This window comes from Nilaparvata lugens, chromosome 4, assembly GCF_014356525.2.
Source record: "Nilaparvata lugens isolate BPH chromosome 4, ASM1435652v1, whole genome shotgun sequence".
NCBI classification, from domain to species: domain Eukaryota; kingdom Metazoa; phylum Arthropoda; class Insecta; order Hemiptera; family Delphacidae; genus Nilaparvata; species Nilaparvata lugens.
In genome coordinates, this window is record NC_052507.1 from 75,204,472 (window position 1) to 75,216,650 (window position 12,179).

Here is a 12,179-nt window from a genome sequence, read left to right on the forward strand (position 1 = left end):
GTTAGATTAGAACATGGAATGTTAGATTTTCAGCTTTGTAACTGGAAATAGGAACAGGCTTATGAAACAAATAACTGGATAGAATTTGGTGTTAGATTAGAACTTGGAATGTAAGATTATCAGCTGCGTAACTGGAAATAGGAACAGTTTTATGAAACAAATAACTGGATAGAATTTGGTGTTAGATTAGAACTTGGAATGTAAGATTATCAGCTGTATAACTGGAAATAGGAACATGCTTATGAAACAAATCACTGGATAGAATTTGGTGCTAGATTAGAACTTGGAATGTAAGATTATCAGCTGCGTAACTGGAAATAGGAACAGTTTTATGAAACAAATAACTTGTTTGAATTCTGTGCTAAATTTGAACTTGGAATGTCAGATTATCAGCTGCGTAACTGAAAATAGGAACAGTTTTATGAAACAAATAACTTGTTTGATTCGGTGCTAAATTTGAACTAGGAATGTCAGATTATCAGCTGCGTAACTGAAAATAGGAACAGTTTTATGAAACAAATAACTTGTTTGATTCGGTGTAAATTTTAACTAGGAATGTAAGATTATCAGCTGCGTAACTGGAAATAGGAACAGGCTTATGAGACAAATAACTGGATAGAATTTGGTGTTAGATTAGAACATGGAATGTTAGTTTTTTAGCGTTGTAAGTGAAAATAAGAACAGTTTATGAAACAAATATCTTGAATTGAACTGAAATTCATTTGAAAATTCGATTCATGACCTCTTATGATGAGGAATATATTCCTCATATATTCGGAATGTAATCTACTCATTTTATTATTGAGTAATTATCAGGATCTTGTCAAGTACCTAACCAATTATTTAAGTTGAATGAAAACAACTAGATAATTTGTCAAAATTATCATTTACAAATTCATTTCAAAATTTTGTCATTTATTAAAACAATTTGAGACATTATTAGTTTCGGTTTTTACATTATTATTTAATTGTGGTTAACTGAAAGCTAAACATTTTATTTATTATATAATTTTCTCATTAAATCACTTGTTAAAGCAAAGCTCTAGTGATGTATGAAAATTCAACTTAAATATAACTGGAAAAATAAAGGAACAATGAAGAATGAATGGATGATGTATGAGATCATGATACATCGAGCAGCGTATGGTTGAAGCCGTACGATTGGCCATTAGCTGTTGACCAATGACGGTTGAGCTCTACTGTCATTGGCTCTTAGAAAACGTGGGCCCGTGAACATGTCTAGTTTACCAAAACATCACGGTCCCATTCCCGATAAAACAGAAATTTATTTAGGTTATTTAAACAGTTATTCGTGTTACTAGTATATATTTTATTATTTCAGTTATTTCTCTACCCTATAACCTAAAGGAACTCTACTATTCTGCCAGAGTAGAAAATAAACTTCTATCATTGATTTTCCAATTGTTTAATTACTCTCTCATATTATGCTTGCTGGTGATTAAAATTGAAATTTAGTCTACTTATCAGAATAGTTTGTGTCAAAGAAGATTATCAATCTTCTTTATTATTTAATGTAATAAAAATAATAATAATAGCTTTATTGGTATTCATGAAATGAACAAAAGCCTCTCAATTGATGTAATTTTTGGTTGGCAGTCAATAAAAAAAAACATAATTTATATAACAAAATTTACAATATATTTACAAATTGTCCATGATTGTTTGCCACCTTCTCCGATCCCTGGCTGTTGTCGGCCACATATCTCCTACACGCTGAGCCCATCTCGTGCCTCCATCTAATGGCTGGGCGTCCTCTTGTTCTTCTATCGCGCGGAATCCATTCGGTGCATATCTTTGCCCAGCTGATTTAATGTATCTCATTGAAATTCAATCTACTTATCAGAATGGTTTGAGCTGAGGAAGATATTAAATGTATCTCATGAATTGCAACTAACTTTATGTTATATTTTCCAGGACTGATCGCTGTCAACATTGTTGGAGGATTATAGAATCTTAACTGTAAGTAGACCTTTTCTAATTCATTCATTACATTTTTTCTGTTCATTCAAATGAATTAGCCATATTGATGTTTTTTGAATATTTGTTTTTAATAATCAATATTAATATCCCATCACTATCTCTATGGAGAGCATTCTATTTCTAGTGCAAAGTGGAGCTGTCTTCAATATTATATTTTTTATCTTTCTTCTACTTTCTCATCTATGTTTTACATAATTTTTATAACAGAGATGTATGATAACTGATCTAAGAGATGTGTGATAACATCTCTTCTTTTATACTTGAACTATGTGTCATCTCTCATACAGTACCTGTTCTATCTGAAAGTTCAATCTCAACTTTTCAATCTAAAGTTCACCTCTCAACTTTATAAATACGGCACTTTCACTTGAAAATTCATGATTACATAAAATGACATTTGTGGTGGTTTCAGTTTAGAGTCAAGGATCAATCCATCTCTGATTTAAGCCAAAATTTTTGATGAAAATTGAAGATGTTGTCCAACTTAGTTGCTCATCATTCACTTGAACTGGTTTGCCTGAATTCTTGATATTCATCAACAAAGTTGAAAGCAGGCGAACTTTATATTATTGGCTGAAGTTAGAATAAGCCCATGTTTCCTAGGGTATAACTTTATGTAAGAGGTAATTCTTCATATGAAAATTTATAGGCCAATGTATTAAATTGAATCTAAATCTTGTATTATCTCGAAATCGAATCAGCTTCCTGACCAAGTTGTTTTCCAAAATAATGTGTTAAATTCATCACCAAAGCCTGAGCTATGTGTATTGTAACCTGAATATTTTTGGATAAAAAATTATCAATGAAATTTTATTGTTCAAGTTTGCTTTACCCGAACTCAAGAATTTTCAGGAATAAATGTTTTTAGTGTATACGTAACTTGGACAAAGCTACTTACAGCGCATTATTCTTCATTATTACAATAAATACATCATTAAAATTATAGGAATAGGAAAAGTGGGGAAACCTTGTGTTATTCCTCTCTTGAATTTAGATAAGGTCCGAAATATGTCAGGTGTAGTTCTTCACTTCACAAAATTCTCAGTCCAAAAATATTTTCTTGAAGCAGATCTTTTAATTTAGATGTTTGAAATCTAAATATTGAAGAATTATCATCACTAGAATAAGACATACTCACATATTACATTTTGAAGGACAGAAAAAACGTACTTAATTGTAACTGGTCATAACAAACATTACTACTGGACTCGTGTAATTCATCTAAGTTTCTTTTCAAAACTCGGGCTCTCCAATGATCACCAGTTTTGTTAGTTATCTGTGTGTTTTTCCCCTTCAATTTCATTCATCAAAATACATTCATAAAAAGTCTTATCCACAGATATGATATAAACATATGCTTTTGGTTGGTATAAAATAAATTGAATAGAAAAGTATTAATTCAATTCTGAATGAATAATATTTTGTGATAGTAAACAATCGTTGAAGTCCGCTATTCTCTCGCTTTCCTTGGAGATTCACGAGGCATCTATTTTCAATGTGAATTATTTTGATCCAGTCCCGGAATTAGAATTAAAAAAGTACTTAGTCCCCTACCAAGATCACAACATGCTGGCTGCTTTTGAATTAAAAAAGTACTTAGTCCCCTACCAAGATCAGAACATGCTGGCGGGCATTGCTGCTTTGCCTAATGTTGAAAGCCTGAAAAGGATAATAATACATAAATAGCCAAGGTGCTCCGTAGCAGCTTGCATAGCTCTATCTTTGTTTCATTCCAAGAATGAACATATGCTGCCTCGTATTAAATGCTCTTTTTTATAGAAAGTCCAAAATGTACAATTGTGTTTCTCATATATTATCTAGCTGCGGGCCTACATAGCTCCATAATATTATTATATACCAGTAAAAGAGCTTCCATGATATGGAAATTTCACCTCTATATTATTAGTGTGGGTTGTAGCCTACTAAAACAGTTTATAGTTCAATATACTGAAATATGAGTTTCATATTATTTAGTGACTGAAAAAGACAGGGGTCTTTCTGAGTTTTCAATTCTTTCGATCTCTGTGTTCAGAATATTTTACAATGCATATTTCATAGGACTATTCAAGTAAAAGATCTATTATCATACTAAGTTGCAACTACTAACGTTCTTGCTAACTACAGACAAACTATCACCTTAATAACTCGGAATATCGGGTGACCGAGCTTCGCTCTGGAGTGTAAAAGCATAGAAAATTTGTAACGAAAGATTGAATTTATAGTTTATATTTATTTATTCATTTTCTCAGACGTACAATTATTTTTACAGTTATATGAGAAGGCACATCAGGCTTATGCCCAAAACTGTCCCTTTTCAAATTTATACTACAGTCCAAATCAAAACCTAGGTTAAGCTACTATCACCCATCAAAATAACAATTTATTCACACAACAAAAAACAAACACATCATCAATTACAAATAGATATACTATGAATTCGATTTAGAATTATATACTATGTTTGCCACAATATTTGTTAATATACTATGTACTATTCTACACTAACAGCATATAGTTACTATTTTGGACTTCCTGAAGTAAACATGTTTTCTAAAAAAAGAGAAATACAGTAAACGAAAATAAGTTTTTCTTGCTGAATTTTTCTTCTCGTGAGATTAGGTGAATGATCCCACACATGCACTCGTTCACTCACTTCCATCATGGTATGGACAGACGACAAAATTCCCAGCTGTTTCTCCAAGGACGTATTTATCCTTTTAAAGTCCTTCAGCTAGTTATCCCAGGGTTGAGACCTAGTGCAATCGAATTTTCATATCATAAACCTACTCTGTTCCAAATTTTGTGAGAATCGTTAGAGTCGTTTTCGAGATCCTGTCAAATACAGGTATATAAACATATAAAGAGAAATTGCTCGTTTAATAGTAATAGGATAGGATATTAACGACGCCTTAATCCTACACTAGGTGATTTATATAAATCACCTAGTGATTTATACAGTAATTTATTATTTATAGTAATTTTGTTTACTCCTGAGTACGATTTCAATCGGTTATTAGATTATTCAAGCACTTGCATTTGATCCCATCAATGTTGAATATTCTCTCGCAAAAAAGAGTTGAAAGACTGAAATCAATCATCTCAGTAAGGATGTCTGCTCGATGCTCACTCGTTAGACAAATAAGGATAAATCGTCAGAGAAGAAAGTAGCTAGACTTGGAAACGAGGGCGTCTTCCTTAGAAGAAAGAATCCGACCAGTATCAAGGATTCCAGTTGAAATCGACCTGAATCTGCAGTGATAATTGACTTTTCATTCTCTTCAGAAAAGGCAAGCAGCCGATTCTAGAAATGATAGTGAGTGTATCCTCCAGGATTTACCCTTCAACGAGTTCACGCTGAATAGAGATTAGAATTAGAAATGGAAATTGACGGTAATAACGGGCAATCAAAATTGAACCTGGAAGCAGGGAGTAAAGAAATTTCCTTGTTTCTCTTTTGCAGGTTGTAGGTTATTTTTTCTAGGTTGTAGGGTTTCTTTTGTAGGTTGTTTATCTAAGGTGTAGGTCATGTGAAATTAAATTTACGAAATTAATAATTATTATAACTTGAATTTATTAGAGCAATAATTACAGGCTCCAAACTCTGAGTCATACCGAACCGAATAAGTATAACGAGCAATATTGGTGCACCGAGCTTCGCTCGTTATTTATTTATTGATAAACAGAGAACAATTCTCCAAAATGATTGGGGAAGGACAAACAGGCACAGCCCAAAACTGCTTCTTCCCCGAATTTTGATTTATACACTATAAATGGTCCAAAAAGTAGGTTATGTTTCATACACATAAATTCAGGTCCAATTTTCAGTCAAAATATTTTTAAAATTAGAAAAGTTCTAATTTAGATTGTTTACAAACCAAATTGAATAACAAAATAACACTCACTAATCACTTAAACTGTAAAATAATGATTAACTTTGAATATTATGATATACTCTAATATAGAGTGATAAACCATCTCATGTCAACAAATCAGATTATTTTGATAGAGTCTATTAAAATTTCTAGATAATATTTCTCGCGAGATACGGTAAGCTGTTTGAATGATTACACAGCTGATCTCCCACACAGGCACACGCATCTTCTGTTATCGACAGATGACGAAATCTTTTCTTCCAAGGATGAATCATCCTTTTAATGTCCTTCAGAGAGTTTTTCCAGGGATGGGACCTAGTGCAATCGAATCTTTATATTATAAACTCACTATGTTCTGAATTTCGTGAGAATCGTTAGAGCCGTTTTCGAGATCCGGTGAAATGCAAACATATAAACATCCAAACATCTAAACATATAAACAGAAATTGCTCGTTTAATAGTATAGGATAGAGGTTATCAAACAACGATGTAGTAGCATACTAGAGTGCTCTCATCAATATAGATTCCCATTTGTACGTTGTAAGTTTTCTTTTGTAGGTTGTAGGTTCTCTTTTCAAGGTTTTAGGTTCTGTTTTGAGGTTGTAGGTTCTCTTTTGTAGGTTGTAGGTTCTCTATTGTAACATGTACGTTCTCTTTGAGGTTGTAGGCTCTCTTTTCTGTGATGAAATTACCCAGGTGCGCTTACCAATACAGACAAACTATCACCTCAATAACTCACATCTTAACAATGGCTTAATCTAGCATTAGCTGATTTATGGTCACTATTAGCGCAGTAAATAGATGCGATTTTAATGCCTTCTCTTTATTCTGTGCTTGTACTCAATACCTACCATTGAACCGTGACTTCGCAGTTTCAAATACGGTTGGAAACTTTCAACAAGACCGTACATTATAGTAAACCTATAGACAGTACATTATAAAGTAATGTCGGATTATATTATATCATTTGGGGTCAACTGGGTAACTTGCCTCATAAATACTTTGCACACGTTTTAACCATTTGCATTGGAAATTATCCATGATATTAATGTAGTTACACTTTTATGAGCTTAGGAAAATTGTGAGGGATTATTGATTTACAGAATGACAAGTATGGCAAAAAGAGAACAATTAAAATAAGACAACGAGTTTGCAATATTTGAAAGCAAGACGTTGATGTTGTCAATTCCACTATTTATTTTATGTTCAAAATCAATTTAAAGAATTACAGAACAAGGTTTCATGGCAACACCTGCCACATCTTCAGCTGAACTGAGTTTACAATAATTCATGTTTCTGAATTCTGAAATTAGAATTCAAATAATTCTATAATACCTCAAGTTGAAAAAATACATATATACTATATTACACTCATGAATATCCCAATAAATATAAAAATGTAAAGTATAAACCGCTTTTTAACACACAATATATTGTAAGCTATAGTGAGGTCCACGTTATAATGACAGTATTTGATCAACTTTGGTTTTGCTATCCTTGTCTATCATTCGACAAAGCCGGTGGTACTATCCTTTTCTAGGTCCAAACCGATGCCAATTATGTTTTTGATATTGTAGAAATATAATTAATTAATGAAGAGAATCGGCATCGCTATTCTTCTATCTTTATCCACTGCCATTATAACGTGGACCTCACTATAGAAGCGTGTTGAAAAAGTATTAGAAATTCGCCGTACAGAATCATCATCCCAATAGGGGTTTCAACCTTATAGAAAAAGAAGGCTTAACGGCCTAAACAAGGAAGAATTAATTTAGAAAAAGAAGGTTCAAAGGCCTGAATAAGAAGGATTCAATTTCTAATCTCTCCAAAATCTGCAAAACTTACACTTGCACTTTTTCACCGGGAATACTTTCCGTCTACGAACTTTCTAACTGGAGAACGAAAGTGTGTTAAATTGAATTATCGCCAATTTCGCTGACAAATACCAACTGCTAATTATCCTAATAGTAAAATCTCAAAGTAGTATGCAGTGTAAATGGAGACACCTTTTGCTGGAAGACTTTCTTGGAGAAGCTGAGGATTGAACTCTCTGGAGTCCTGGGAGGATTGCAGTACCTGGGGACTATTGCATGTTAAAATATTCATACATATTAGCAGGTAGCTGGTTATTAGAATAGGAAATGTTGCATGTTAATCGTAAAATACAAACTGATTACCTATATTAGTAGTCAGCTGGTTATTAGAATAGGAAATTACTATAATGTTAGATGTAATTTCACATGCAAAAGGGCCCTGGGAGTCGATTTGATGGTGGAGGTGGTTGACATTTAATTAGAATTGTTAATGCACTGCGGGAGAGAATATAATAGCTTCAGCTGACTCCCGCAAAGGTCGAAGTTTGAACTTGACACCTTGTGACCGCTAAAAGGTGCCGAGGTAGAAAGTTTGTACTGCAGTCACTATTGGCTGCTGATTGATAAGCGTATTGTATTTCAGAGGATGGCCGGATCAAGACAGCTTAACTGATGAAACATTCATAGAGTTCGTAAATCTCTCGACACTGAATCTAAAATGAAGATAAATGTCAGTTGAATGTCAAAACAAGAATATTTTCTTTTGGGAGAGAAATGCGGGTCAAAGTTTGATGAAATGATGGGTTGCTGAGAGTGAATTATTAGCCTAAACAAATAATTTACCGGTTGTTGAGATGGATTTAATTTATTTTTACAAATTAAATATCCATTTTCTCACGGGACTTTCTCTATAGATTCAAACTTGATTCTTCTACAAATACTGATGAGAATTTATTAAGCTGTAAACTTGAATCCTTGACAATATCTGATATGACATCTTACTTTATTGGTCCTTGATTCCATTCCATCTTGATGACAGATACACGAGAATTGACAGCAGAGCCACGTGATTAGGATTTAAAAAGAACTAGTTTGTTTTCAAATTAATATGATCTCCATAAATAGGAAATAATAGAAAACACGACAAAATTCTTATAGTATAATTATGAATAGATTAATAAATAATAGTAATTATTATAGATAGAAGAGAATAAATCAAGCATATAAAAGCCAGCCTCTCAACATCATACTTCAATATTAGTTCAACAAGGATCAGGATACACACATAGGAATAGGACATGAAGTCTCTTCTGAAGTCAATTCCCTGCCATGCAGCCATTTCTAATCTATAATTTTTCTAATATCAATCCAGATAAACGACCAAACAAGTTTTGGTTTCTAGCATAGGACAAAACAATTTTACGTTTTCTCTGGTATCACCTTGAAATAATACTACTTCTGTTGACGATGAATAGGTTTTGACATTTATTGGAACATAGCTATGAATCTCCAAAGCCTGTCTGTTTTCTTTTTTGTATAATTCTTATCACTTAAGTTGCAAAAGTAATCGCAGATCACAGTTTCTCACATCAGAACGTTCAAGTATTGCTTATCCATGTGGCTCAAAGCTAATTATGAACCAACGTGATAAAGTGATTAATAAACTTTAGTGGGTATACTGATATTTAACTGATAAGTGGGTATCCTGGTTAGATATTTTCCTACTAGATAACGAGGGAATTACAAAATAATATCCTTTGAACAGCAATGCATATAATATGAGCTCTTAGTAAAGCCATAGAGTGAAGATACTGTTTATTGTCTATTGAAAGCCTATTGGCCATTGATACCTATTTATTTCTCTGGTAAAGCATATTGCTGTTAATTCATGAGAAGAACTAAGCGCCTTGACTTTATCCTAGATCTTCAAGTACAACTGAGAACAAAATGTCATATTTGTTTCAAAATACCGGTGAAAACTTTCACTTACGGGTAGAGACGTTAACTGCATCTCCCATTGTACTATTCACGGTCATATATGATGGAGATTATGATTATGATAGCGCTTCTACTCCTCCCATGCCTTCATTGTTGTATATGTGGAAGATAACGTCCTTTTCTCCCACGGTCTTCCTATTCTTCAGCATCTAATGGAAAACGGTTGCTGTATCAAACGTTATATCATGCAGCATGACCGTTAAGATTCCTAGGTTTTTTCACTTGTTATTAAGTGTGCTGTCACTGTACGTGGGTTGAGCATGTAATTTGATTAAATTTAATGCGTTTCTTGAGAAGAATAACTATGAAATAGTCAAAAATTTTTGTTTTCTTGAGTGATTTGAAGAATGAATGGCGTTAACGGGAAGAATAACATGAAGTTTTTTTTGGAAGTGAATTTTTCATGAAGCAATTTCAAAGGCAAGATTACGAATGTATATGAAAGTGTTATTGGCATTACATTATGAGTGGATTTTTAATTCTCAATTTGAAGCTCAGATTTTGCAGGCCGGCCACAGCAATGTCTCCCGGCTACATAGGCCAAACAAGTTATTGACTCTTTGAATGTTTTTAATTTTTGTATTGGCCTATGAAGCATACTATGCATATATAGAACTATGAAATCGTCAAAAATTACTCAAAAATTTCCAATTAGTAGAGATTTGAGTGAAATATTTTTGTTGTTAATTAGTTTTAAAATATCGAAATTTAAAATTTTTAGTTTAGTCATTAGTTTTGAAGTATAAATTGGACTTTTTGAAGTGAATAGTGAAATTCAACCTCATTATTTTTTGAAACTTTTATTTGTAAAAATTTAGGAGAAGACAGTTTTGGTCTATGCCTGTTGTCTTCTCCGAATCATATTTTAATTATGATTTGTGATTGTGAATAGAAAATAAATTAATGAATGAAATGTTATCAGATAAGGCTTGTACTGGAATTTGTCTGTGATATTTTCTATATTTGTATCGAATATATAAATAAAACATGTAGGTTTTCTGGAGTGATTTGTAGACTGAAATACTGTACTCGAAAGCATTCCTTTTTAAAATTCCTAGTAAGTCAAACTACTGTATATTGAAACCAGATAGTGTAGAATGTGAAATTACATTCTGATTGGACATTCAATGGTACTGTAATTCAAAGATGGAAGTAGTTATGAGTGATTAAATCTATTCGATTGTTAAGATATCCTTTTTTATTTGAAAATTAAAATATTTTTCCTCAATACGGAACCAAACAATACAATTCCTACCCATTACCGTGCACAATGGCACAATGGTCTTCTATTGTAATTAATCAATATTTTTGGCAAATAGTAATACAGTTCAAATTTGAGTAGGCCTATTACTCATAAATACCTTTTTGTTTCAAATGCGAAAGTCAAGATTTCATTGAAATTACGGAAAAGTTATAAAATTTCATTTTTCCCGTTAAAAGGTAGTATTCCATAACAACTTTTCATATTTTCTCCAAAATAGGGTAATATGGATTCGAATTCCTCTACTAGAATATAAATTTCATTTCCTTGAATAGGATTCTTCATTAATTTACGAGGCATGCGAAATAATCCATATTAAGAAACTGATTGTTCTTTATAACTTTACAAGATGGAATTACATTGGCAGAGTTCAATACCTTGATCCTATTTATAGTTACATCAGTCTACAATCCTTCAACAAATTACTTTCTTATCTTGATTGAAATTAATTGGTCTACGGGTCATTTGAAAATTAAAGTCATTAGAAAGATAACTCATATTGGATGTCTTTGAAGTCTATTATGGTGGATTATCTTTATTAGGCTGTTTTGAAAAATTAATACATTATTTCAGAAGTTTTGTTTTTGAGAGAGGTAGATTTGATTGTTCTCAATTCACATTACTCATTTCTGAAGCCAGGTGATTCTTTTTCCAATATCTAGAATGTAGTTGTTGAGAGTTGTAAAGATGATTTTGTGGTAGATGTCTATATTGTATGAGAAAATCGCCTTGATACTGAATAATGAATAATATATTTATTGCCAAATACAAGAAATATTTTTACAAACAAAATAATCATTACATTACAAAAGTTTTTGGCGTGAGCCTTGAGCTCCAGCCCCGAGAACTATACTGTTGAATATAGAGAGATACTGTTGAATTATAGTTTTAATTTATTAAAACAATTTAAGATACTAGTTTCATTTGTTACGCCATTATCAATCTCTATAAAGTAAACTGAAAGCTTGAACATTGAGCAGCAGACTGACCATAGTATGAGCGAAGCCCTACGATTGGCCATTAGCTGTCGACCAATGAAGGTTGAGCTCTAGTCTCGGCCAGTGACAGTAGTGCTCAACATTCATTGGTCGTCAGCTATGGCCAATCGTAGTGTTTCTTTGACTTTTTATATTCTGTTTCTCGATATTCTGCTTATTAGAGACTATCAGGTAACTCGTGCTCCGCAAAGCTTTAATTGAAAAACTTGACAAACTGAAAACTTGACCTACTGAG

The 12,179-nt window shown here is 32.5% G+C and overlaps 1 protein-coding gene across 1 annotated transcript in view; it reads left to right on the forward strand.

Annotated features, from left to right (window-relative positions):
• Window positions 1-1,933: 1,933 nt before the first annotated feature.
• LOC111056196 overlaps window positions 1,934-12,179 on the forward strand; it is a 61,812-nt gene continuing 51,566 nt past the window's right edge. The window contains 1 exon segment of the mRNA XM_039426447.1: window positions 1,934-1,980. The gene's annotated coding sequence lies outside the window, so the exon portion shown is untranslated.